The sequence below is a fragment of the Lissotriton vulgaris genome, chromosome 8, assembly GCF_964263255.1.
Source record: "Lissotriton vulgaris chromosome 8, aLisVul1.2, whole genome shotgun sequence".
Taxonomy (NCBI): Eukaryota; Metazoa; Chordata; class Amphibia; order Caudata; family Salamandridae; genus Lissotriton; species Lissotriton vulgaris.
In genome coordinates, this window is record NC_141696.1 from 155280456 (window position 1) to 155303591 (window position 23136).

The following is a 23136-nucleotide window of genomic DNA, read 5'->3' on the forward strand; positions in this document are numbered from 1 at the left end:
CTATTAACCAGCCACTTGAAAGGCCCAAAGCTGCTTTGAAATTGAGTCAACAGCCACCTCTTGGCTAGCTAAAGCAAATTCAACAAGGAATTTCAATGTCACAACATAGGGTGGAATACGCAAATCTAAGCAGCCCCTGATCACAGCCCTGAGGAAATTGCCGTAAGTGTGCTGGAGTCCAACTGTCTATCAGATGCTAGGCATTCTTCCATATTTGCATGGCCTGTCTGGCCAGGGCATACAAGAGCATGACTCTTCCAGATGAGCTCTTACATGGGTCCTATGCTCATATAGTAAGGACTGCACTTTGTCAGCAAGACTTTATACAACCGAAATATATGAGAAACCCCAGCTCTCTTGACTAGATGAGGACGGAATCACATCCTAGGTGAAGACCAACAGATGCAACTTCCATCAGATGTTAAACTGAAAAAGGAGATTACATCTCCAAAAGTCATGTCAGAAGTGGGATTCGAACCCACGCCTCCAGAGAAGACTGCGGCCTAAACACAGCGCCTTAGACCACTCGGCCATCCTGACAGTGCAGAGTCTTAAGAAATGTATAAAAGTCACTCAGAAATTTCTGCCTCCATGCAAGCCTGAAATAATTTAAACCTTCAAACACAAGGTGCAACTTTATGCACAGGACAATAAACACAGAAGATCACATGTGAAAGCATTTCATTTCACAGGTGTACAATTTTTATGCTTTTAGAATACCTCATACCTCTCACCAGCTATTTAGGGTCCTGTATCCTACTCACAAAATTACCTTGCCTGCGACCTCTCTCTCTACACAAACAACTACTGCACAGGAAGTAGGAAGGCAGAAGGTGGGGCATATTATGCAAATGTATGCTGTCATTGTGCCTTGCAGATTCATGCAGGATTTCTAGATCCTTGCTGGATACAAGAGAGCAGACCTTGTTTCAGATCAACTGTCCCTAGCAGGGAACGTCTGAGCACATGCAGTCTTTTGCTCTCTAGCCCCTGGCCTGGGACTTACCCTCACTGGCTGAGGCGTGAATTTCTGCATACCAACGTTGCATAGATGGTACGTTTGTGGTCAGTTTGGGATGGGTGGGAGGTCAAAAGCAGGGAAAAGTATGTCGCCTTCACTTCTAGTCTCCTCTTCTAGGCCTACCTGCCGTTCACTCACTCTGTCTTTGTTTCATTCTCTCCTTCCTCAACACCCCTTCTCACTCACTCGCTCTATCACTTGTGCTCTTTCCCCTTGCTCTGCATTTCATAGTGGAAACATCTCTTGAATGGAGCATTAGAAAATGAGGTTACATAAAATTAACAATCTACTTATTAGAAACCAAAAATATCACAAGACTGAATGTAACCCATTTCATTAATAAAAGGGACTTTTTAAGCACCCCCCAAAAAACACATAAAACACCACGAGTGCTAGAAGAATATTATACGAGCTTGAAGACAGAATTGGGCAAATTAATTTGCAGTTGAAACTGAAGTTTGTTACTTATTCAGATATTATATGCACTGCCAATTTTTAGCTGAGATTCTAAAAGAACTCAGAGACAAAATGGACTTAAAGTTTTGTCAGAAGTGGGATTCGAACCCACGCCTCCAGGAGAAACTGCGGCCTTAACGCAGCGCCTTAGACCACTCGGCCATCCTGACCACATTTGCTTGATTATCTACAGAGAGGGAAAGATATTGTGAACCAAAAAAAGCACACAACTTAGGTCATGAGTGGCTAGAGCAAGAAAAAAACTCACTGCACTTTTCCAAGTAGACAACCATATAAGCCCATGTGAGGGAAATGATCTGATTTTTTCTCTCCCAAGAAAAAAGTAGAGTAAACACACAATTGTCAGAAGTGGGATTTGAACCCACGCCTCCAGAAGAGACTGCGACCTGAACGCAGCGCCTTAGACCACTCGGCCATCCTGACTTGCATTTGTGGAACCTTCCACAGGCCAGACAGCCATGCAAGTGGGGTACCGAAAAGGCATGCCCTCAATTTATTTATCCTATTATAAGTACTTCCAACAGATCTTTGAACAATCCATAGAGAGCAGTACCTATGAAGAACTCTTTAGACCTTTAAGGCGTACAAAGAGAAAGTGCTATTAACAAGCCACTTGAAAGGCCCAAAGCTGCTTTGAAATTGAGTCAACAGCCACCTATTGGCTAGCTAAAGCAAATTCAACAAGGAATTTCAATGTCACAACATAGGGTGGAATACGCAAATCTAAGCAGCCCCTGATCACAGCCCTGAGGAAATTGCCGTAAGTGTGCTGGAGTCCAACTTTCTACCAGATGCTAGGCATTCTTCCATATTTGCATGGCCTGTCTGGCCAGGGCATACAAGAGCATGACTCTTCCAGATGAGCTCTTACATGGGTCCTATGCTCATATAGTAAGGACTGCACTTTGTCAGCAAGACTTTATACAACCGAAATATATGAGAAACCCCAGCTCTCTTGACTAGATGAGGACGGAATCACATCCCAGGTGAAGACCAACAGATGCAACTTCCATCAGATGTTAACCTGAAAAAGGAGATTACATCTCCAAAAGTCATGTCAGAAGTGGGATTGGAACCCACGCCTCCAGAGGAGACTGCGGCCTAAACACAGCGCCTTAGACCACTCGGCCATCCTGACAGTGCAGAGTCTTAAGAAATGTATAAAAGTCACTCAGAAATTTCTGCCTCCATGCAAGCCTGAAATAATTTAAACCTTCAAACACAAGGTGCAACTTTATGCACAGGACAATAAACACAGAAGATCACATGTGAAAGCATTTCATTTCACAGGTGTACAATTTTTATGCTTTTAGAATACCTCATACCTCTCACCAGCTATTTAGGGTCCTGTATCCTACTCACAAAATTACCTTGCCTGCGACCTCTCTCTCTACACAAACAACTACTGCACAGGAAGTAGGAAGGCAGAAGGTGGGGCATATTATGCAAATGTATGCTGTCATTGTGCCTTGCAGATTCATGCAGGATTTCTAGATCCTTGCTGGATACAAGAGAGCAGACCTTGTTTCAGATCAACTGTCCCTAGCAGGGAACGTCTGAGCACATGCAGTCTTTTGCTCTCTAGCCCCTGGCCTGGGACTTACCCTCACTGGCTGAGGCGTGAATTTCTGCATACCAACGTTGCATAGATGGTACGTTTGTGGTCGGTTTGGGATGGGTGGGAGGTCAAAAGCAGGGAAAAGTATGTCGCCTTCACTTCTAGTCTCCTCTTCTAGGCCTACCTGCCGTTCACTCACTCTGTCTTTGTTTCATTCTCTCCTTCCTCAACACCCCTTCTCACTCACTCGCTCTATCACTTGTGCTCTTTCCCCTTGCTCTGCATTTCATAGTGGAAACATCTCTTGAATGGAGCATTAGAAAATGAGGTTACATAAAATTAACAATCTACTTATTGGAAACCAAAAATATCACAAGACTGAATGTAACCCATTTCATTAATAAAAGGGACTTTTTAAGCACCCCCCAAAAAACACATAAAACACCACGAGTGCTAGAAGAATATTATACGAGCTTGAAGACAGAATTGGGCAAATTAATTTGCATTTGAAACTGAAGTTTGTTACTTATTCAGATATTATATGAACTGCCAATTTTTAGCTGAGATTCTAAAAGAACTCAGAGACAAAATGGACTTAAAGTTTTGTCAGAAGTGGGATTCGAACCCACGCCTCCAGGAGAGACTGCGGCCTTAACGCAGCGCCTTAGACCACTCGGCCATCCTGACCACATTTGCTTGATCATCTACAGAGAGGGAAAGATATTGTGAACCACAAAAAGCACACATCTTAGGTCATGAGTGGCTAGAGCAAGAAAAAAACTCGCTGCACTTTTCCAAGTAGACAACCATATAAGCCCATGTGAGGGAAATGATCAGATTTTTTCTCTCTCAAGAAAAAAGTAGAGTAAACACACAATTGTCAGAAGTGGGATTTGAACCCACGCCTCCAGAAGAGACTGCGACCTGAACGCAGCGCCTTAGACCACTCGGCCATCCTGACTTGCATTTGTGGAACCTTCCACAGGCCAGACAGCCATGCAAGTGGGGTACCGAAAAGGCATGCCCTCAATTTATTTATCCTATTATAAGTACTTCCAACAGATCTTTGAACAATCCATAGAGAGCAGTACCTATGAAGAACTCTTTAGACCTTTAAGGCGTACAAAGAGAAAGTGCTATTAACCAGCCACTTGAAAGGCCCAAAGCTGCTTTGAAATTGAGTCAACAGCCACCTCTTGGCTAGCTAAAGCAGATTCAACAAGGAATTTCAATGTCACAACATAGGGTGGAATACGCAAATCTAAGCAGCCCCTGATCACAGCCCTGAGGAAATTGCCGTAATTGTGCTGGAGTCCAACTGTCTACCAGATGCTAGGCATTCTTCCATATTTGCATGGCCTGTCTGGCCAGGGCATACAAGAGCATGACTCTTCCAGATGAGCTCTTACATGGGTCCTATGCTCATATAGTAAGGACTGCACTTTGTCAGCAAGACTTTATACAACCGAAATATATGAGAAACCCCAGCTCTCTTGACTAGATGAGGACGGAATCACATCCCAGGTGAAGACCAACAGATGCAACTTCCATCAGATGTTAACCTGAAAAAGGAGATTACATCTCCAAAAGTCATGTCAGAAGTGGGATTCAAACCCACGCCTCCAGAGGAGACTGCGGCCTAAACACAGCGCCTTAGACCACTTGGCCATCCTGACAGTGCAGAATCTTAAGAAATGTAAAAAAGTCACTCAGAAATTTCTGCCTCCATGCAAGCCTGAAATAATTTAAACCTTCAAACACAAGGTGCAACTTTATGCACAGGACAATAAACACAGAAGATCACATGTGAAAGCATTTCATTTCACAGGTGTACAATTTTTATGCTTTTAAAATACCTCATACCTCTCACCAGCTATTTAGGGTCCTGTATCCTACTCACAAAATTACCTTGCCTGCGACCTCTCTCTCTACACAAACAACTACTGCACAGGAAGTAGGAAGGCAGAAGGTGGGGCATATTATGCAAATGTATGCTGTCATTGTGCCTTGCAGATTCATGCAGGATTTCTAGATCCTTGCTGGATACAAGAGAGCAGACCTTGTTTCAGATCAACTGTCCCTAGCAGGGAACGTCTGAGCACATGCAGTCTTTTGCTCTCTAGCCCCTGGCCTGGGATTTACCCTCACTGGCTGAGGCGTGAATTTCTGCATACCAACGTTGCATAGATGGTACGTTTGTGGTTGGTTTGGGATGGGTGGGAGGTCAAAAGCATGGAAAAGTATGTCACCTTCACTTCTAGTCTCCTCTTCTAGGCCTACCTGCCGTTCACTCACTCTGTCTTTGTTTCATTCTCTCCTTCCTCAACACCCCTTCTCACTCACTCGCTCTATCACTTGTGCTCTTTCCCCTTGCTCTGCATTTCATAGTGGAAACATCTCTTGAATGGAGCATTAGAAAATGAGGTTACATAAAATTAACAATCTACTTATTGGAAACCAAAAATATCACAAGACTGAATGTAACCCATTTCATTAAAAAAAGGGACTTTTTAAGCACCCCCCAAAAAACACATAAAACACCACGAGTGCTAGAAGAATATTATACGAGCTTGAAGACAGAATTGGGCAAATTAATTTGCAGTTGAAACTGAAGTTTGTTACTTATTCAGATATTATATGCACTGCCAATTTTTAGCTGAGATTCTAAAAGAACTCAGAGACAAAATGGACTTAAAGTTTTGTCAGAAGTGGGATTCGAACTCACGCCTCCAGGAGAGACTGCGGCCTTAACGCAGCGCCTTAGACCACTCGGCCATCCTGACCACATTTGCTTGATCATCTACAGAGAGGGAAAGATATTGTGAACCAAAAAAAGCACACATCTTAGGTCATGAGTGGCTAGAGCAAGAAAAAAACTCACTGCACTTTTCCAAGTAGACAACCATATAAGCCCATGTGAGGGAAATGATCAGATTTTTTCTCTCTCAAGAAAAAGGTAGAGTAAACACACAATTGTCAGAAGTGGGATTTGAACCCACGCCTCCAGAAGAGACTGCGATCTGAACGCAGCGCCTTAGACCACTCGGCCATCCTGACTTGCATTTGTGGAACCTTCCACAGGCCAGAAAGCCATGCAAGTGGGGTACCGAAAAGGCATGCCCTCAATTTATTTATCCTATTATAAGTACTTCCAACAGATCTTTGAACAATCCATAGAGAGCAGTACCTATGAAGAACTCTTTAGACCTTTAAGGCGTACAAAGAGAAAGTGCTATTAACCAGCCACTTGAAAGGCCCAAAGCTGCTTTGAAATTGAGTCAACAGCCACCTCTTGGCTAGCTAAAGCAAATTCAACAAGGAATTTCAATGTCACAACATAGGGTGGAATACGCAAATCTAAGCAGCCCCTGATCACAGCCCTGAGGAAATTGCCGTAAGTGTGCTGGAGTCCAACTTTCTACCAGATGCTAGGCATTCTTCCATATTTGCATGGCCTGTCTGGCCAGGGCATACAAGAGCATGACTCTTCCAGATGAGCTCTTACATGGGTCCTATGCTCATATAGTAAGGACTGCACTTTGTCAGCAAGACTTTATACAACCGAAATATATGAGAAACCCCAGCTCTCTTGACTAGATGAGGACGGAATCACATCCCAGGTGAAGACCAACAGATGCAACTTCCATCAGATGTTAACCTGAAAAAGGAGATTACATCTCCAAAAGTCATGTCAGAAGTGGGATTCGAACCCACGCCTCCAGAGGAGACTGCGGCCTAAACACAGCGCCTTAGACCACTCGGCCATCCTGACAGTGCAGAGTCTTAAGAAATGTATAAAAGTCACTCAGAAATTTCTGCCTCCATGCAAGCCTGAAATAATTTAAACCTTCAAACACAAGGTGCAACTTTATGCACAAGACAATAAACACAGAAGATCACATGTGAAAGCATTTCATTTCACAGGTGTACAATTTTTATGCTTTTAAAATACCTCATACCTCTCACCAGCTATTTAGGGTCCTGTATCCTACTCACAAAATTACCTTGCCTGCGACCTCTCTCTCTACACAAACAACTACTGCACAGGAAGTAGGAAGGCAGAAGGTGGGGCATATTATGCAAATGTATGCTGTCATTGTGCCTTGCAGATTCATGCAGGATTTCTAGATCCTTGCTGGATACAAGAGAGCAGACCTTGTTTCAGATCAACTGTCCATAGCAGGGAACGTCTGAGCACATGCAGTCTTTTGCTCTCTAGCCCCTGGCCTGGGACTTACCCTCACTGGCTGAGGCGTGAATTTCTGCATACCAACGTTGCATAGATGGTACGTTTGTGGTCAGTTTGGGATGGGTGGGAGGTCAAAAGCAGGGAAAAGTATGTCGCCTTCACTTCTAGTCTCCTCTTCTAGGCCTACCTGCTGTTCACTCACTCTGTCTTTGTTTCATTCTCTCCTTCCTCAACACCCCTTCTCACTCACTCGCTCTATCACTTGTGCTCTTTCCCCTTGCTCTGCATTTCATAGTGGAAACATCTCTTGAATGGAGCATTAGAAAATGAGGTTACATAAAATTAACAATCTACTTATTGGAAACCAAAAATATCACAAGACTGAATGTAACCCATTTCATTAATAAAAGGGACTTTTTAAGCACCCCCCAAAAAACACATAAAACACCACGAGTGCTAGAAGAATATTATACGAGCTTGAAGACAGAATTGGGCAAATTAATTTGCAGTTGAAACTGAAGTTTGTTACTTATTCAGTTATTATATGCACTGCCAATTTTTAGCTGAGATTCTAAAAGAACTCAGAGACAAAATGGACTTAAAGTTTTGTCAGAAGTGGGATTCGAACCCACACCTCCAGGAGAGACTGCGGCCTTAACGCAGCGCCTTAGACCACTCGGCCATCCTGACCACATTTGCTTGATCATCTACAGAGAGGGAAAGATATTGTGAACCAAAAAAAGCACACAACTTAGGTCATGAGTGGCTAGAGCAAGAAAAAAACTCACTGCACTTTTCCAAGTAGACAGCCATATAAGCCCATGTGAGGGAAATGATCTGATTTTTTCTCTCCCAAGAAAAAAGTAGAGTAAACACACAATTGTCAGAAGTGGGATTTGAACCCACGCCTCCAGAAGAGACTGCGACCTGAACGCAGCGCCTTAGACCACTCGGCCATCCTGACTTGCATTTGTGGATCCTTCCACAGGCCAGACAGCCATGCAAGTGGGGTACCGAAAAGGCATGCCCTCAATTTATTTATCCTATTATAAGTACTTCCAACAGATCTTTGAACAATCCATAGAGAGCAGTACCTATGAAGAACTCTTTAGACCTTTAAGGCGTACAAAGAGAAAGTGCTATTAACCAGCCACTTGAAAGGCCCAAAGCTGCTTTGAAATTGAGTCAACAGCCACCTCTTGGCTAGCTAAAGCAAATTCAACAAGGAATTTCAATGTCACAACATAGGGTGGAATACGCAAATCTAAGCAGCCCCTGATCACAGCCCTGAGGAAATTGCCGTAAGTGTGCTGGAGTCCAACTGTCTACCAGATGCTAGGCATTCTTCCATATTTGCATGGCCTGTCTGGCCAGGGCATACAAGAGCATGACTCTTCCAGATGAGCTCTTACATGGGTCCTATGCTCATATAGTAAGGACTGCACTTTGTCAGCAAGACTTTATACAACCGAAATATATGAGAAACCCCAGCTCTCTTGACTAGATGAGGACGGAATCACATCCCAGGTGAAGACCAACAGATGCAACTTCCATCAGATGTTAACCTGAAAAAGGAGATTACATCTCCAAAAGTCATGTCAGAAGTGGGATTCGAACCCACGCCTCCAGAGGAGACTGCGGCTTAAACACAGCGCCTTAGACCACTCGGCCATCCTGACAGTGCAGAGTCTTAAGAAATGTATAAAAGTCACTCAGAAATTTCTGCCTCCATGCAAGCCTGAAATAATTTAAACCTTCAAACACAAGGTGCAACTTTATGCACAGGACAATAAACACAGAAGATCACATGTGAAAGCATTTCATTTCACAGGTGTACAATTTTTATGCTTTTAGAATACCTCATACCTCTCACCAGCTATTTAGGGTCCTGTATCCTACTCACAAAATTACCTTGCCTGCGACCTCTCTCTCTACACAAACAACTACTGCACAGGAAGTAGGAAGGCAGAAGGTGGGGCATATTATGCAAATGTATGCTGTCATTGTGCCTTGCAGATTCATGCAGGATTTCTAGATCCTTGCTGGATACAAGAGAGCAGACCTTGTTTCAGATCAACTGTCCCTAGCAGGGAACGTCTGAGCACATGCAGTCTTTTGCTCTCTAGCCCCTGGCCTGGGACTTACCCTCACTGGCTGAGGCGTGAATTTCTGCATACCAACGTTGCATAGATGGTACGTTTGTGGTTGGTTTGGGATGGGTGGGAGGTCAAAAGCATGGAAAAGTATGTCGCCTTCACTTCTAGTCTCCTCTTCTAGGCCTACCTGCCGTTCACTCACTCTGTCTTTGTTTCATTCTCTCCTTCCTCAACACCCCTTCTCACTCACTCGCTCTATCACTTGTGCTCTTTCCCCTTGCTCTGCATTTCATAGTGGAAACATCTCTTGAATGGAGCATTAGAAAATGAGGTTACATAAAATTAACAATCTACTTATTGGAAACCAAAAATATCACAAGACTGAATGTAACCCATTTCATTAAAAAAAGGGACTTTTTAAGCACCCCCCAAAAAACACATAAAACACCACGAGTGCTAGAAGAATATTATACGAGCTTGAAGACAGAATTGGGCAAATTAATTTGCAGTTGAAACTGAAGTTTGTTACTTATTCAGATATTATATGCACTGCCAATTTTTAGCTGAGATTCTAAAAGAACTCAGAGACAAAATGGACTTAAAGTTTTGTCAGAAGTGGGATTCGAACCCACGCCTCCAGGAGAGACTGCGGCCTTAACGCAGCGCCTTAGACCACTCGGCCATCCTGACCACATTTGCTTGATCATCTACAGAGAGGGAAAGATATTGTGAACCAAAAAAAGCACACATCTTAGGTCATGAGTGGCTAGAGCAAGAAAAAAACTCACTGCACTTTTCCAAGTAGACAACCATATAAGCCCATGTGAGGGAAATGATCAGATTTTTTCTCTCTCAAGAAAAAAGTAGAGTAAACACACAATTGTCAGAAGTGGGATTTGAACCCACGCCTCCAGAAGAGACTGCGACCTGAACGCAGCGCCTTAGACCACTCGGCCATCCTGACTTGCATTTGTGGAACCTTCCACAGGCCAGACAGCCATGCAAGTGGGGTACCGAAAAGGCATGCCCTCAATTTATTTATCCTATTATAAGTACTTCCAACAGATCTTTGAACAATCCATAGAGAGCAGTACCTATGAAGAAATCTTCAGACCTTTAAGGCGTACAAAGAGAAAGTGCTATTAACCAGCCACTTGAAAGGCCCAAAGCTGCTTTGAAATTGAGTCAACAGCCACCTCTTGGCTAGCTAAAGCAAATTCAACAAGGAATTTCAATGTCACAACATAGGGTGGAATACGCAAATCTAAGCAGCCCCTGATCACAGCCCTGAGGAAATTGCCGTAAGTGTGCTGGAGTCCAACTGTCTACCAGATGCTAGGCATTCTTCCATATTTGTTTGGCCTGTCTGGCCAGGGCATACAAGAGCATGACTCTTCCAGATGAGCTCTTACATGGGTCCTATGCTCATATAGTAAGGACTGCACTTTGTCAGCAAGACTTTATACAACCGAAATATATGAGAAACCCCAGCTCTCTTGACTAGATGAGGACGGAATCACATCCTAGGTGAAGACCAACAGATGCAACTTCCATCAGATGTTAAACTGAAAAAGGAGATTACATCTCCAAAAGTCATGTCAGAAGTGGGATTCGAACCCACGCCTCCAGAGGAGACTGCGGCCTAAACACAGCGCCTTAGACCACTCGGCCATCCTGACAGTGCAGAGTCTTAAGAAATGTATAAAAGTCACTCAGAAATTTCTGCCTCCATGCAAGCCTGAAATAATTTAAACCTTCAAACACAAGGTGCAACTTTATGCACAGGACAATAAACACAGAAGATCACATGTGAAAGCATTTCATTTCACAGGTGTACAATTTTTATGCTTTTAGAATACCTCATACCTCTCACCAGCTATTTAGGGTCCTGTATCCTACTCACAAAATTACCTTGCCTGCGACCTCTCTCTCTACACAAACAACTACTGCACAGGAAGTAGGAAGGCAGAAGGTGGGGCATATTATGCAAATGTATGCTGTCATTGTGCCTTGCAGATTCATGCAGGATTTCTAGATCCTTGCTGGATACAAGAGAGCAGACCTTGTTTCAGATCAACTGTCCCTAGCAGGGAACGTCTGAGCACATGCAGTCTTTTGCTCTCTAGCCCCTGGCCTGGGACTTACCCTCACTGGCTGAGGCGTGAATTTCTGCATACCAACGTTGCATAGATGGTACGTTTGTGGTCGGTTTGGGATGGGTGGGAGGTCAAAAGCAGGGAAAAGTATGTCGCCTTCACTTCTAGTCTCCTCTTCTAGGCCTACCTGCCGTTCACTCACTCTGTCTTTGTTTCATTCTCTCCTTCCTCAACACCCCTTCTCACTCACTCGCTCTATCACTTGTGCTCTTTCCCCTTGCTCTGCATTTCATAGTGGAAACATCTCTTGAATGTAGCATTAGAAAAATGAGGTTACATAAAATTAACAATCTACTTATTGGAAACCAAAAATATCACAAGACTGAATGTAACCCATTTCATTAATAAAAGGGACTTTTTAAGCACCCCCCAAAAAACACATAAAACACCACGAGTGCTAGAAGAATATTATACGAGCTTGAAGACAGAATTGGGCAAATTAATTTGCAGTTGAAACTGAAGTTTGTTACTTATTCAGATATTATATGCACTGCCAATTTTTAGCTGAGATTCTAAAAGAACTCAGAGACAAAATGGACTTAAAGTTTTGTCAGAAGTGGGATTCGAACCCACGCCTCCAGGAGAGACTGCGGCCTTAACGCAGCGCCTTAGACCACTCGGCCATCCTGACCACATTTGCTTGATCATCTACAGAGAGGAAAAGATATTGTGAACCAAAAAAAACACACTACTTAGGTCATGAGTGGCTAGAGCAAGAAAAAAACTCACTGCACTTTTCCAAGTAGACAACCATATAAGCCCATGTGAGGGAAATGATCTGATTTTTTCTCTCCCAAGAAAAAAGTAGAGTAAACACACAATTGTCAGAAGTGGGATTTGAACCCACGCCTCCAGAAGAGACTGCGACCTGAACGCAGCGCCTTAGACCACTCAGCCATCCTAACTTGCATTTGTGGAACCTTCCACAGGCCAGACAGCCATGCAAGTGGGGTACCGAAAAGGCATGCCCTCAATTTATTTATCCTATTATAAGTACTTCCAACAGATCTTTGAACAATCCATAGAGAGCAGTACCTATGAAGAACTCTTTAGACCTTTAAGGCGTACAAAGAGAAAGTGCTATTAACCAGCCACTTGAAAGGCCCAAAGCTGCTTTGAAATTGAGTCAACAGCCACCTCTTGGCTAGCTAAAGCATATTCAACAAGGAATTTCAATGTCACAACATAGGGTGGAATACGCAAATCTAAGCAGCCCCTGATCACAGCCCTGAGGAAATTGCCGTAAGTGTGCTGGAGTCCAACTGTCTACCAGATGCTAGGCATTCTTCCATATTTGCATGGCCTGTCTGGCCAGGGCATACAAGAGCATGACTCTTCCAGATGAGCTCTTACATGGGTCCTATGCTCATATAGTAAGGACTGCACTTTGTCAGCAAGACTTTATACAACCGAAATATATGAGAAACCCCAGCTCTCTTGACTAGATGAGGACGGAATCACATCCCAGGTGAAGACCAACAGATGCAACTTCCATCAGATGTTAACCTGAAAAAGGAGATTACATCTCCAAAAGTCATGTCAGAAGTGGGATTCGAACCCACGCCTCCAGAGGAGACTGCGGCCTAAACACAGCGCCTTAGACCACTCGGCCATCCTGACAGTGCAGAGTCTTAAGAAATGTATAAAAGTCACTCAGAAATTTCTGCCTCCATGCAAGCCTGAAATAATTTAAACCTTCAAACACAAGGTGCAACTTTATGCACAGGACAATAAACACAGAAGATCACATGTGAAAGCATTTCATTTCACAGGTGTACAATTTTTATGCTTTTAAAATACCTCATACCTCTCACCAGCTATTTAGGGTCCTGTATCCTACTCACAAAATTACCTTGCCTGCGACCTCTCTCTCTACACAAACAACTACTGCACAGGAAGTAGGAAGGCAGAAGGTGGGGCATATTATGCAAATGTATGCTGTCATTGTGCCTTGCAGATTCATGCAGGATTTCTAGATCCTTGCTGGATACAAGATAGCAGACCTTGTTTCAGATCAACTGTCCCTAGCAGGGAACGTCTGAGCACATGCAGTCTTTTGCTCTCTAGCCCCTGGCCTGGGACTTACCCTCACTGGCTGAGGCGTGAATTTCTGCATACCAACGTTGCATAGATGGTACGTTTGTGGTCAGTTTGGGATGGGTGGGAGGTCAAAAGCAGGGAAAAGTATGTCGCCTTCACTTCTAGTCTCCTCTTCTAGGCCTACCTGCTGTTCACTCACTCTGTCTTTGTTTCATTCTCTCCTTCCTCAACACCCCTTCTCACTCACTCGCTCTATCACTTGTGCTCTTTCCCCTTGCTCTGCATTTCATAGTGGAAACATCTCTTGAATGGAGCATTAGAAAATGAGGTTACATAAAATTAACAATCTACTTATTGGAAACCAAAAATATCACAAGACTGAATGTAACCCATTTCATTAATAAAAGGGACTTTTTAAGCACCCCCCAAAAAACACATAAAACACCACGAGTGCTAGAAGAATATTATACGAGCTTGAAGACAGAATTGGGCAAATTAATTTGCAGTTGAAACTGAAGTTTGTTACTTATTCAGTTATTATATGCACTGCCAATTTTTAGCTGAGATTCTAAAAGAACTCAGAGACAAAATGGACTTAAAGTTTTGTCAGAAGTGGGATTCGAACCCACGCCTCCAGGAGAGACTGCGGCCTTAACGCAGCACCTTAGACCACTCGGCCATCCTGACCACATTTGCTTGATCATCTACAGAGAGGGAAAGATATTGTGAACCAAAAAAAGCACACAACTTAGGTCATGAGTGGCTAGAGCAAGAAAAAAACTCACTGCACTTTTCCAAGTAGACAACCATATAAGCCCATGTGAGGGAAATGATCTGATTTTTTCTCTCCCAAGAAAAAAGTAGAGTAAACACACAATTGTCAGAAGTGGGATTTGAACCCACGCCTCCAGAAGAGACTGCGACCTGAACGCAGCGCCTTAGACCACTCGGCCATCCTGACTTGCATTTGTGGATCCTTCCACAGGCCAGACAGCCATGCAAGTGGGGTACCGAAAAGGCATGCCCTCAATTTATTTATCCTATTATAAGTACTTCCAACAGATCTTTGAACAATCCATAGAGAGCAGTACCTATGAAGAACTCTTTAGACCTTTAAGGCGTACAAAGAGAAAGTGCTATTAACCAGCCACTTGAAAGGCCCAAAGCTGCTTTGAAATTGAGTCAACAGCCACCTCTTGGCTAGCTAAAGCAAATTCAACAAGGAATTTCAATGTCACAACATAGGGTGGAATACGCAAATCTAAGCAGCCCCTGATCACAGCCCTGAGGAAATTGCCGTAAGTGTGCTGGAGTCCAACTGTCTACCAGATGCTAGGCATTCTTCCATATTTGCATGGCCTGTCTGGCCAGGGCATACAAGAGCATGACTCTTCCAGATGAGCTCTTACATGGGTCCTATGCTCATATAGTAAGGACTGCACTTTGTCAGCAAGACTTTATACAACCGAAATATATGAGAAACCCCAGCTCTCTTGACTAGATGAGGACGGAATCACATCCCAGGTGAAGACCAACAGATGCAACTTCCATCAGATGTTAACCTGAAAAAGGAGATTACATCTCCAAAAGTCATGTCAGAAGTGGGATTCGAACCCACGCCTCCAGAGGTGACTGCGGCCTAAACACAGCGCCTTAGACCACTCGGCCATCCTGACAGTGCAGAGTCTTAAGAAATGTATAAAAGTCACTCAGAAATTTCTGCCTCCATGCAAGCCTGAAATAATTTAAACCTTCAAACACAAGGTGCAACTTTATGCACAGGACAATAAACACAGAAGATCACATGTGAAAGCATTTCATTTCACAGGTGTACAATTTTTATGCTTTTAGAATACCTCATACCTCTCACCAGCTATTTAGGGTCCTGTATCCTACTCACAAAATTACCTTGCCTGCGACCTCTCTCTCTACACAAACAACTATTGCACAGGAAGTAGGAAGGCAGAAGGTGGGGCATATTATGCAAATGTATGCTGTCATTGTGCCTTGCAGATTCATGCAGGATTTCTAGATCCTTGCTGGATACAAGAGAGCAGACCTTGTTTCAGATCAACTGTCCCTAGCAGGGAACGTCTGAGCACATGCAGTCTTTTGCTCTCTAGCCCCTGGCCTGGGACTTACCCTCACTGGCTGAGGCGTGAATTTCTGCATACCAACGTTGCATAGATGGTACGTTTGTGGTTGGTTTGGGATGGGTGGGAGGTCAAAAGCATGGAAAAGTATGTCGCCTTCACTTCTAGTCTCCTCTTCTAGGCCTACCTGCCGTTCACTCACTCTGTCTTTGTTTCATTCTCTCCTTCCTCAACACCCCTTCTCACTCACTCGCTCTATCACTTGTGCTCTTTCCCCTTGCTCTGCATTTCATAGTGGAAACATCTCTTGAATGGAGCATTAGAAAATGAGGTTACATAAAATTAACAATCTACTTATTGGAAACCAAAAATATCACAAGACTGAATGTAACCCATTTCATTAAAAAAAGGGACTTTTTAAGCACCCCCCAAAAAACACATAAAACACCACGAGTGCTAGAAGAATATTATACGAGCTTGAAGACAGAATTGGGCAAATTAATTTGCAGTTGAAACTGAAGTTTGTTACTTATTCAGATATTATATGCACTGCCAATTTTTTAGCTGAGATTCTAAAAGAACTCAGAGACAAAATGGACTTAAAGTTTTGTCAGAAGTGGGATTCGAACCCACGCCTCCAGGAGAGACTGCGGCCTTAACGCAGCGCCTTAGACCACTCGGCCATCCTGACCACATTTGCTTGATCATCTACAGAGAGGGAAAGATATTGTGAACCAAAAAAAGAACACATCTTAGGTCATGAGTGGCTAGAGCAAGAAAAAAACTCACTGCACTTTTCCAAGTAGACAACCATATAAGCCCATGTGAGGGAAATGATCAGATTTTTTCTCTCTCAAGAAAAAATTAGAGTAAACACACAATTGTCAGAAGTGTGATTTGAACCCACGCCTCCAGAAGAGACTGCGACCTGTACGCAGCGCCTTAGACCACTCGGCCATCCTGACTTGCATTTGTGGAACCTTCCACAGGCCAGACAGCCATGCAAGTGGGGTACCGAAAAGGCATGCCCTCAATTTATTTATCCTATTATAAGTACTTCCAACAGATCTTTGAGCAATCCATAGAGAGCAGTACCTATGAAGAACTCTTCAGACCTTTAAGGCGTACAAAGAGAAAGTGCTATTAACCAGCCACTTGAAAGGCCCAAAGCTGCTTTGAAATTGAGTCAACAGCCACCTCTTGGCTAGCTAAAGCAAATTCAACAAGGAATTTCAATGTCACAACATAGGGTGGAATACGCAAATCTAAGCAGCCCCTGATCACAGCCCTGAGGAAATTGCCGTAAGTGTGCTGGAGTCCAACTGTCTACCAGATGCTAGGCATTCTTCCATATTTGCATGGCCTGTCTGGCCAGGGCATACAAGAGCATGACTCTTCCAGATGAGCTCTTACATGGGTCCTATGCTCATATAGTAAGGACTGCACTTTGTCAGCAAGACTTTATACAACCGAAATATATGAGAAACCCCAGCTCTCTTGACTAGATGAGGACGGAATCACATCCTAGGTGAAGACCAACAGATGCAACTTCCATCAGATGTTAAACTGAAAAAGGAGATTACATCTCCAAAAGTCATGTCAGAAGTGGGATTCGAACCCACGCCTCCAGAGGAGACTGCGGCCTAAACACAGCGCCTTAGACCACTCGGCCATCCTGACAGTGCAGAGTCTTAAGAAATGTATAAAAGTCACTCAGAAATTTCTGCCTCCATGCAAGCCTGAAATAATTTAAACCTTCAAACACAAGGTGCAACTTTATGCACAGGACAATAAACACAGAAGATCACATGTGAAAGCATTTCATTTCACAGGTGTACAATTTTTATGCTTTTAGAATACCTCATACCTCTCACCAGCTATTTAGGGTCCTGTATCCTACTCACAAAATTACCTTGCCTGCGACCTCTCTCTCTACACAAACAACTACTGCACAGGAAGTAGGAAGGCAGAAGGTGGGGCATATTATGCAAATGTATGCTGTCATTGTGCCTTGCAGATTCATGCAGGATTTCTAGATCCTTGCTGGATACAAGAGAGCAGACCTTGTTTCAGATCAACTGTCCCTAGCAGGGAACGTCTGAGCACATGCAGTCTTTTGCTCTCTAGCCCCTGGCCTGGGACTTACCCTCACTGGCTGAGGCGTGAATTTCTGCATACCAACGTTGCATAGATGGTACGTTTGTGGTCGGTTTGGGATGGGTGGGAGGTCAAAAGCAGGGAAAAGTATGTCGCCTTCACTTCTAGTCTCCTCTTCTAGGCCTACCTGCCGTTCACTCACTCTGTCTTTGTTTCATTCTCTCCTTCCTCAACACACCTTCTCACTCACTCGCTCTATCACTTGTGCTCTTTCCCCTTGCTCTGCATTTCATAGTGGAAACATCTCTTGAATGGAGCATTAGAAAATGAGGTTACATAAAATTAACAATCTACTTATTGGAAACCAAAAATATCACAAGACTGAATGTAACCCATTTCATTAATAAAAGGGACTTTTTAAGCACCCCCCAAAAAACACATAAAACACCACGAGTGCTATAAGAATATTATACGAGCTTGAAGACAGAATTGGGCAAATTAATTTGCAGTTGAAACTGAAGTTTGTTACTTATTCAGATATTATATGCACTGCCAATTTTTAGCTGAGATTCTAAAAGAACTCAGAGACAAAATGGACTTAAAGTTTTGTCAGAAGTGGGATTCGAACCCACGCCTCCAGGAGAGACTGCGGCCTTAACGCAGCGCCTTAGACCACTCGGCCATCCTGACCACATTTGCTTGATCATCTACAGAGAGGAAAAGATATTGTGAACCAAAAAAAACACACAACTTAGGTCATGAGTGGCTAGAGCAAGAAAAAAACTCACTGCACTTTTCCAAGTAGACAACCATATAAGCCCATGTGAGGGAAATGATCTGATTTTTTCTCTCCCAAGAAAAAAGTAGAGTAAACACACAATTGTCAGAAGTGGGATTTGAACCCACGCCTCCAGAAGAGACTGCGACCTGAACGCAGCGCCTTAGACCACTCGGCCATCCTGACTTGCATTTGTGGAACCTTCCACAGGCCAGACAGCCATGCAAGTGGGGTACCGAAAAGGCATGCCCTCAATGTATTTATCCTATTATAAGTACTTCCAACAGATCTTTGAACAATCCATAGAGATCAGTACCTATGAAGAACTCTGTAGACCTTTAAGGCGTACAAAGAGAAAGTGCTATTAACCAGCCACTTGAAAGGCCCAAAGCTGCTTTGAAATTGAGTCAACAGCCACCTCTTGGCTAGCTAAAGCAAATTCAACAAGGAATTTCAATGTCACAACATAGGGTGGAATACGCAAATCTAAGCAGCCCCTGATCACAGCCCTGAGGAAATTGCCGTAAGTGTGCTGGAGTCCAACTGTCTACCAGATGCTAGGCATTCTTCCATATTTGCATGGCCTGTCTGGCCAGGGCATACAAGAGCATGACTCTTCCAGATGAGCTCTTACATGGGTCCTATGCTCATATAGTAAGGACTGCACTTTGTCAGCAAGACTTTATACAACCGAAATATATGAGAAACCCCAGCTCTCTTGACTAGATGAGGACGGAATCACATCCCAGGTGAAGACCAACAGATGCAACTTCCATCAGATGTTAACCTGAAAAAGGAGATTACATCTCCAAAAGTCATGTCAGAAGTGGGATTCGAACCCACGCCTCCAGAGGAGACTGCGGCCTAAACACAGCGCCTTAGACCACTCGGCCATCCTGACAGTGCAGAGTCTTAAGAAATGTATAAAAGTCACTCAGAAATTTCTGCCTCCATGCAAGCCTGAAATAATTTAAACCTTCAAACACAAGGTGCAACTTTATGCACAGGACAATAAACACAGAAGATCACATGTGAAAGCATTTCATTTCACAGGTGTACAATTTTTATGCTTTTAAAATACCTCATACCTCTCACCAGCTATTTAGGGTCCTGTATCCTACTCACAAAATTACCTTGCCTGCGACCTCTCTCTCTACACAAACAACTACTGCACAGGAAGTAGGAAGGCAGAAGGTGGGGCATATTATGCAAATGTATGCTGTCATTGTGCCTTGCAGATTCATGCAGGATTTCTAGATCCTTGCTGGATACAAGAGAGCAGACCTTGTTTCAGATCAACTGTCCCTAGCAGGGAACGTCTGAGCACATGCAGTCTTTTGCTCTCTAGCCCCTGGCCTGGGACTTACCCTCACTGGCTGAGGCGTGAATTTCTGCATACCAACGTTGCATAGATGGTACGTTTGTGGTCGGTTTGGGATGGGTGGGAGGTCAAAAGCATGGAAAAGTATGTCGCCTTCACTTCTAGTCTCCTCTTCTAGGCCTACCTGCCGTTCACTCACTCTGTCTTTGTTTCATTCTCTCCTTCCTCAACACCCCTTCTCACTCACTCGCTCTATCACTTGTGCTCTTTCCCCTTGCTCTGCATTTCATAGTGGAAACATCTCTTGAATGGAGCATTAGAAAATGAGGTTACATAAAATTAACAATCTACTTATTGGAAACCAAAAATATCAAAAGACTGAATGTAACCCATTTCATTAATAAAAGGGACTTTTTAAGCACCCCCCAAAAAACACATAAAACACCACGAGTGCTAGAAGAATATTATACGAGCTTGAAGACAGAATTGGGCAAATTTATTTGCAGTTGAAACTGAAGTTTGTTACTTATTCAGATATTATATGCACTGCCAATTTTTAGCTGAGATTCTAAAAGAACTCAGAGACAAAATGGACTTAAAGTTTTGTCAGAAGTGGGATTCGAACCCACGCCTCCAGGAGAGACTGCGGCCTTAATGCAGCGCCTTAGACCACTCGGCCATCCTGACCACATTTGCTTGATCATCTACAGAGAGGGAAAGATATTGTGAACCAAAAAAAGCACACAACTTAGGTCATGAGTGGCTAGAGCAAGAAAAAAACTCACTGCACTTTTCCAAGTAGACAACCATATAAGCCCATGTGAGGGAAATGATCTGATTATTTCTCTCCCAAGAAAAAAGTAGAGTAAACACACAATTGTCAGAAGTGGGATTTGAACCCACGCCTCCAGAAGAGACTGCGACCTGAACGCAGCGCCTTAGACCACTCGGCCATCCTGACTTGCATTTGTGGAACCTTCCACAGGCCAGACAGCCATGCAAGTGGGGTACCGAAAATGCATGCCCTCAATTTATTTATCCTATTATAAGTACTTCCAACAGATCTTTGAACAATCCATAGAGAGCAGTACCTATGAAGAACTCTTTAGACCTTTAAGGCGTACAAAGAGAAAGTGCTATTAACCAGCCACTTGAAAGGCCCAAAGCTGCTTTGAAATTGAGTCAACAGCCACCTCTTGGCTAGCTAAAGCAAATTCAACAAGGAATTTCAATGTCACAACATAGGGTGGAATACGCAAATCTAAGCAGCCCCTGATCACAGCCCTGAGGAAATTGCCGTAAGTGTGCTGGAGTCCAACTGTCTACCAGATGCTAGGCATTCTTCCATATTTGCATGGCCTGTCTGGCCAGGGCATACAAGAGCATGACTCTTCCAGATGAGCTCTTACATGGGTCCTATGCTCATATAGTAAGGACTGCACTTTGTCAGCAAGACTTTATACAACCGAAATATATGAGAAACCCCAGCTCTCTTGACTAGATGAGGACGGAATCACATCCCAGGTGAAGACCAACAGATGCAACTTCCATCAGATGTTAACCTGAAAAAGGAGATTACATCTCCAAAAGTCATGTCAGAAGTGGGATTCGAACCCACGCCTCCAGAGGAGACTGCGGCCTAAACACAGCGCCTTAGACCACTCGGCCATCCTGACAGTGCAGAGTCTTAAGAAATGTATAAAAGTCACTCAGAAATTTCTGCCTCCATGCAAGCCTGAAATAATTTAAACCTTCAAACACAAGGTGCAACTTTATGCACAGGTCAATAAACACAGAAGATCACATGTGAAAGCATTTCATTTCACAGGTGTACAATTTTTATGCTTTTAAAATACCTCATACCTCTCACCAGCTATTTAGGGTCCTGTATCCTACTCACAAAATTACCTTGCCTGCGACCTCTCTCTCTACACAAACAACTACTGCACAGGAAGTAGGAAGGCAGAAGGTGGGGCATATTATGCAAATGTATGCTGTCATTGTGCCTTGCAGATTCATGCAGGATTTCTAGATCCTTGCTGGATACAAGAGAGCAGACCTTGTTTCAGATCAACTGTCCCTAGCAGGGAACGTCTGAGCACATGCAGTCTTTTGCTCTCTAGCCCCTGGCCTGGGACTTACCCTCACTGGCTGAGGCGTGAATTTCTGCATACCAACGTTGCATAGATGGTACGTTTGTGGTCAGTTTGGGATGGGTGGGAGGTCAAAAGCAGGGAAAAGTATGTCGCCTTCACTTCTAGTCTCCTCTTCTAGGCCTACCTGCTGTTCACTCACTCTGTCTTTGTTTCATTCTCTCCTTCCTCAACACCCCTTCTCACTCACTCGCTCTATCACTTGTGCTCTTTCCCCTTGCTCTGCATTTCATAGTGGAAACATCTCTTGAATGGAGCATTAGAAAATGAGGTTACATAAAATTAACAATCTACTTATTGGAAACCAAAAATATCACAAGACTGAATGTAACCCATTTCATTAATAAAAGGGACTTTTTAAGCACCCCCCAAAAAACACATAAAACACCACGAGTGCTAGAAGAATATTATACGAGCTTGAAGACAGAATTGGGCAAATTAATTTGCAGTTGAAACTGAAGTTTGTTACTTATTCAGTTATTATATGCACTGCCAATTTTTAGCTGAGATTCTAAAAGAACTCAGAGACAAAATGGACTTAAAGTTTTGTCAGAAGTGGGATTCGAACCCACGCCTCCAGGAGAGACTGCGGCCTTAACGCAGCGCCTTAGACCACTCGGCCATCCTGACCACATTTGCTTGATCATCTACAGAGAGGGAAAGATATTGTGAACCAAAAAAAGCACACAACTTAGGTCATGAGTGGCTAGAGCAAGAAAAAAACTCACTGCACTTTTCCAAGTAGACAACCATATAAGCCCATGTGAGGGAAATGATCAGATTTTTTCTCTCCCAAGAAAAAAGTAGAGTAAACACACAATTGTCAGAAGTGGGATTTGAACCCACGCCTCCATAAGAGACTGCGACCTGAACGCAGCGCCTTAGACCACTCGGCCATCCTGACTTGCATTTGTGGATCCTTCCACAGGCCAGACAGCCATGCAAGTGGGGTACCGAAAAGGCATACCCTCAATTTATTTATCCTATTATAAGTACTTCCAACAGATCTTTGAACAATCCATAGAGAGCAGTACCTATGAAGAACTCTTTAGACCTTTAAGGCGTACAAAGAGAAAGTGCTATTAACCAGCCACTTGAAAGGCCCAAAGCTGCTTTGAAATTGAGTCAACAGCCACCTCTTGGCTAGCTAAAGCAAA

General features: G+C 43.5%; 30 non-coding genes across 30 annotated transcripts; all 30 read right to left on the minus strand.

Moving 5' to 3' along the window:
• Nucleotides 1-457: 457 nt before the first annotated feature.
• On the minus strand, nucleotides 458-540 carry TRNAL-UAG (transfer RNA leucine (anticodon UAG)). The gene has a single exon. It is a non-coding gene; the product is annotated as a tRNA-Leu (tRNA).
• Nucleotides 541-1564: 1024 nt separating this feature from the next.
• TRNAL-AAG (transfer RNA leucine (anticodon AAG)) lies at nucleotides 1565-1647 on the minus strand. Its single transcript has one exon. It is a non-coding gene; the product is annotated as a tRNA-Leu (tRNA).
• Nucleotides 1648-1838: 191 nt separating this feature from the next.
• Nucleotides 1839-1921, minus strand: TRNAL-CAG (transfer RNA leucine (anticodon CAG)). The gene has a single exon. It is a non-coding gene; the product is annotated as a tRNA-Leu (tRNA).
• Nucleotides 1922-2553: 632 nt separating this feature from the next.
• Nucleotides 2554-2636, minus strand: TRNAL-UAG (transfer RNA leucine (anticodon UAG)). The gene has a single exon. It is a non-coding gene; the product is annotated as a tRNA-Leu (tRNA).
• Nucleotides 2637-3660: 1024 nt separating this feature from the next.
• Nucleotides 3661-3743, minus strand: TRNAL-AAG (transfer RNA leucine (anticodon AAG)). The gene has a single exon. It is a non-coding gene; the product is annotated as a tRNA-Leu (tRNA).
• A 191-nt stretch (nucleotides 3744-3934) lies between these two features.
• Nucleotides 3935-4017, minus strand: TRNAL-CAG (transfer RNA leucine (anticodon CAG)). Its single transcript has one exon. It is a non-coding gene; the product is annotated as a tRNA-Leu (tRNA).
• A 1739-nt stretch (nucleotides 4018-5756) lies between these two features.
• On the minus strand, nucleotides 5757-5839 carry TRNAL-AAG (transfer RNA leucine (anticodon AAG)). The gene has a single exon. It is a non-coding gene; the product is annotated as a tRNA-Leu (tRNA).
• A 191-nt stretch (nucleotides 5840-6030) lies between these two features.
• TRNAL-CAG (transfer RNA leucine (anticodon CAG)) lies at nucleotides 6031-6113 on the minus strand. The gene has a single exon. It is a non-coding gene; the product is annotated as a tRNA-Leu (tRNA).
• Nucleotides 6114-6745: 632 nt separating this feature from the next.
• TRNAL-UAG (transfer RNA leucine (anticodon UAG)) lies at nucleotides 6746-6828 on the minus strand. The gene has a single exon. It is a non-coding gene; the product is annotated as a tRNA-Leu (tRNA).
• A 1024-nt stretch (nucleotides 6829-7852) lies between these two features.
• On the minus strand, nucleotides 7853-7935 carry TRNAL-AAG (transfer RNA leucine (anticodon AAG)). The gene has a single exon. It is a non-coding gene; the product is annotated as a tRNA-Leu (tRNA).
• Nucleotides 7936-8126: 191 nt separating this feature from the next.
• TRNAL-CAG (transfer RNA leucine (anticodon CAG)) lies at nucleotides 8127-8209 on the minus strand. Its single transcript has one exon. It is a non-coding gene; the product is annotated as a tRNA-Leu (tRNA).
• A 632-nt stretch (nucleotides 8210-8841) lies between these two features.
• Nucleotides 8842-8924, minus strand: TRNAL-UAA (transfer RNA leucine (anticodon UAA)). Its single transcript has one exon. It is a non-coding gene; the product is annotated as a tRNA-Leu (tRNA).
• Nucleotides 8925-9948: 1024 nt separating this feature from the next.
• TRNAL-AAG (transfer RNA leucine (anticodon AAG)) lies at nucleotides 9949-10031 on the minus strand. Its single transcript has one exon. It is a non-coding gene; the product is annotated as a tRNA-Leu (tRNA).
• Nucleotides 10032-10222: 191 nt separating this feature from the next.
• Nucleotides 10223-10305, minus strand: TRNAL-CAG (transfer RNA leucine (anticodon CAG)). Its single transcript has one exon. It is a non-coding gene; the product is annotated as a tRNA-Leu (tRNA).
• A 632-nt stretch (nucleotides 10306-10937) lies between these two features.
• On the minus strand, nucleotides 10938-11020 carry TRNAL-UAG (transfer RNA leucine (anticodon UAG)). Its single transcript has one exon. It is a non-coding gene; the product is annotated as a tRNA-Leu (tRNA).
• A 1025-nt stretch (nucleotides 11021-12045) lies between these two features.
• Nucleotides 12046-12128, minus strand: TRNAL-AAG (transfer RNA leucine (anticodon AAG)). The gene has a single exon. It is a non-coding gene; the product is annotated as a tRNA-Leu (tRNA).
• A 906-nt stretch (nucleotides 12129-13034) lies between these two features.
• TRNAL-UAG (transfer RNA leucine (anticodon UAG)) lies at nucleotides 13035-13117 on the minus strand. Its single transcript has one exon. It is a non-coding gene; the product is annotated as a tRNA-Leu (tRNA).
• A 1024-nt stretch (nucleotides 13118-14141) lies between these two features.
• TRNAL-AAG (transfer RNA leucine (anticodon AAG)) lies at nucleotides 14142-14224 on the minus strand. Its single transcript has one exon. It is a non-coding gene; the product is annotated as a tRNA-Leu (tRNA).
• A 191-nt stretch (nucleotides 14225-14415) lies between these two features.
• Nucleotides 14416-14498, minus strand: TRNAL-CAG (transfer RNA leucine (anticodon CAG)). The gene has a single exon. It is a non-coding gene; the product is annotated as a tRNA-Leu (tRNA).
• A 632-nt stretch (nucleotides 14499-15130) lies between these two features.
• TRNAL-UAG (transfer RNA leucine (anticodon UAG)) lies at nucleotides 15131-15213 on the minus strand. The gene has a single exon. It is a non-coding gene; the product is annotated as a tRNA-Leu (tRNA).
• A 1025-nt stretch (nucleotides 15214-16238) lies between these two features.
• Nucleotides 16239-16321, minus strand: TRNAL-AAG (transfer RNA leucine (anticodon AAG)). The gene has a single exon. It is a non-coding gene; the product is annotated as a tRNA-Leu (tRNA).
• Nucleotides 16322-17227: 906 nt separating this feature from the next.
• TRNAL-UAG (transfer RNA leucine (anticodon UAG)) lies at nucleotides 17228-17310 on the minus strand. The gene has a single exon. It is a non-coding gene; the product is annotated as a tRNA-Leu (tRNA).
• Nucleotides 17311-18334: 1024 nt separating this feature from the next.
• On the minus strand, nucleotides 18335-18417 carry TRNAL-AAG (transfer RNA leucine (anticodon AAG)). The gene has a single exon. It is a non-coding gene; the product is annotated as a tRNA-Leu (tRNA).
• Nucleotides 18418-18608: 191 nt separating this feature from the next.
• Nucleotides 18609-18691, minus strand: TRNAL-CAG (transfer RNA leucine (anticodon CAG)). The gene has a single exon. It is a non-coding gene; the product is annotated as a tRNA-Leu (tRNA).
• A 632-nt stretch (nucleotides 18692-19323) lies between these two features.
• TRNAL-UAG (transfer RNA leucine (anticodon UAG)) lies at nucleotides 19324-19406 on the minus strand. Its single transcript has one exon. It is a non-coding gene; the product is annotated as a tRNA-Leu (tRNA).
• A 1024-nt stretch (nucleotides 19407-20430) lies between these two features.
• Nucleotides 20431-20513, minus strand: TRNAL-AAG (transfer RNA leucine (anticodon AAG)). The gene has a single exon. It is a non-coding gene; the product is annotated as a tRNA-Leu (tRNA).
• Nucleotides 20514-20704: 191 nt separating this feature from the next.
• On the minus strand, nucleotides 20705-20787 carry TRNAL-CAG (transfer RNA leucine (anticodon CAG)). The gene has a single exon. It is a non-coding gene; the product is annotated as a tRNA-Leu (tRNA).
• A 632-nt stretch (nucleotides 20788-21419) lies between these two features.
• Nucleotides 21420-21502, minus strand: TRNAL-UAG (transfer RNA leucine (anticodon UAG)). The gene has a single exon. It is a non-coding gene; the product is annotated as a tRNA-Leu (tRNA).
• A 1024-nt stretch (nucleotides 21503-22526) lies between these two features.
• On the minus strand, nucleotides 22527-22609 carry TRNAL-AAG (transfer RNA leucine (anticodon AAG)). Its single transcript has one exon. It is a non-coding gene; the product is annotated as a tRNA-Leu (tRNA).
• A 191-nt stretch (nucleotides 22610-22800) lies between these two features.
• TRNAL-CAG (transfer RNA leucine (anticodon CAG)) lies at nucleotides 22801-22883 on the minus strand. Its single transcript has one exon. It is a non-coding gene; the product is annotated as a tRNA-Leu (tRNA).
• Between the last annotated feature and the right edge of the window lie 253 nt (nucleotides 22884-23136).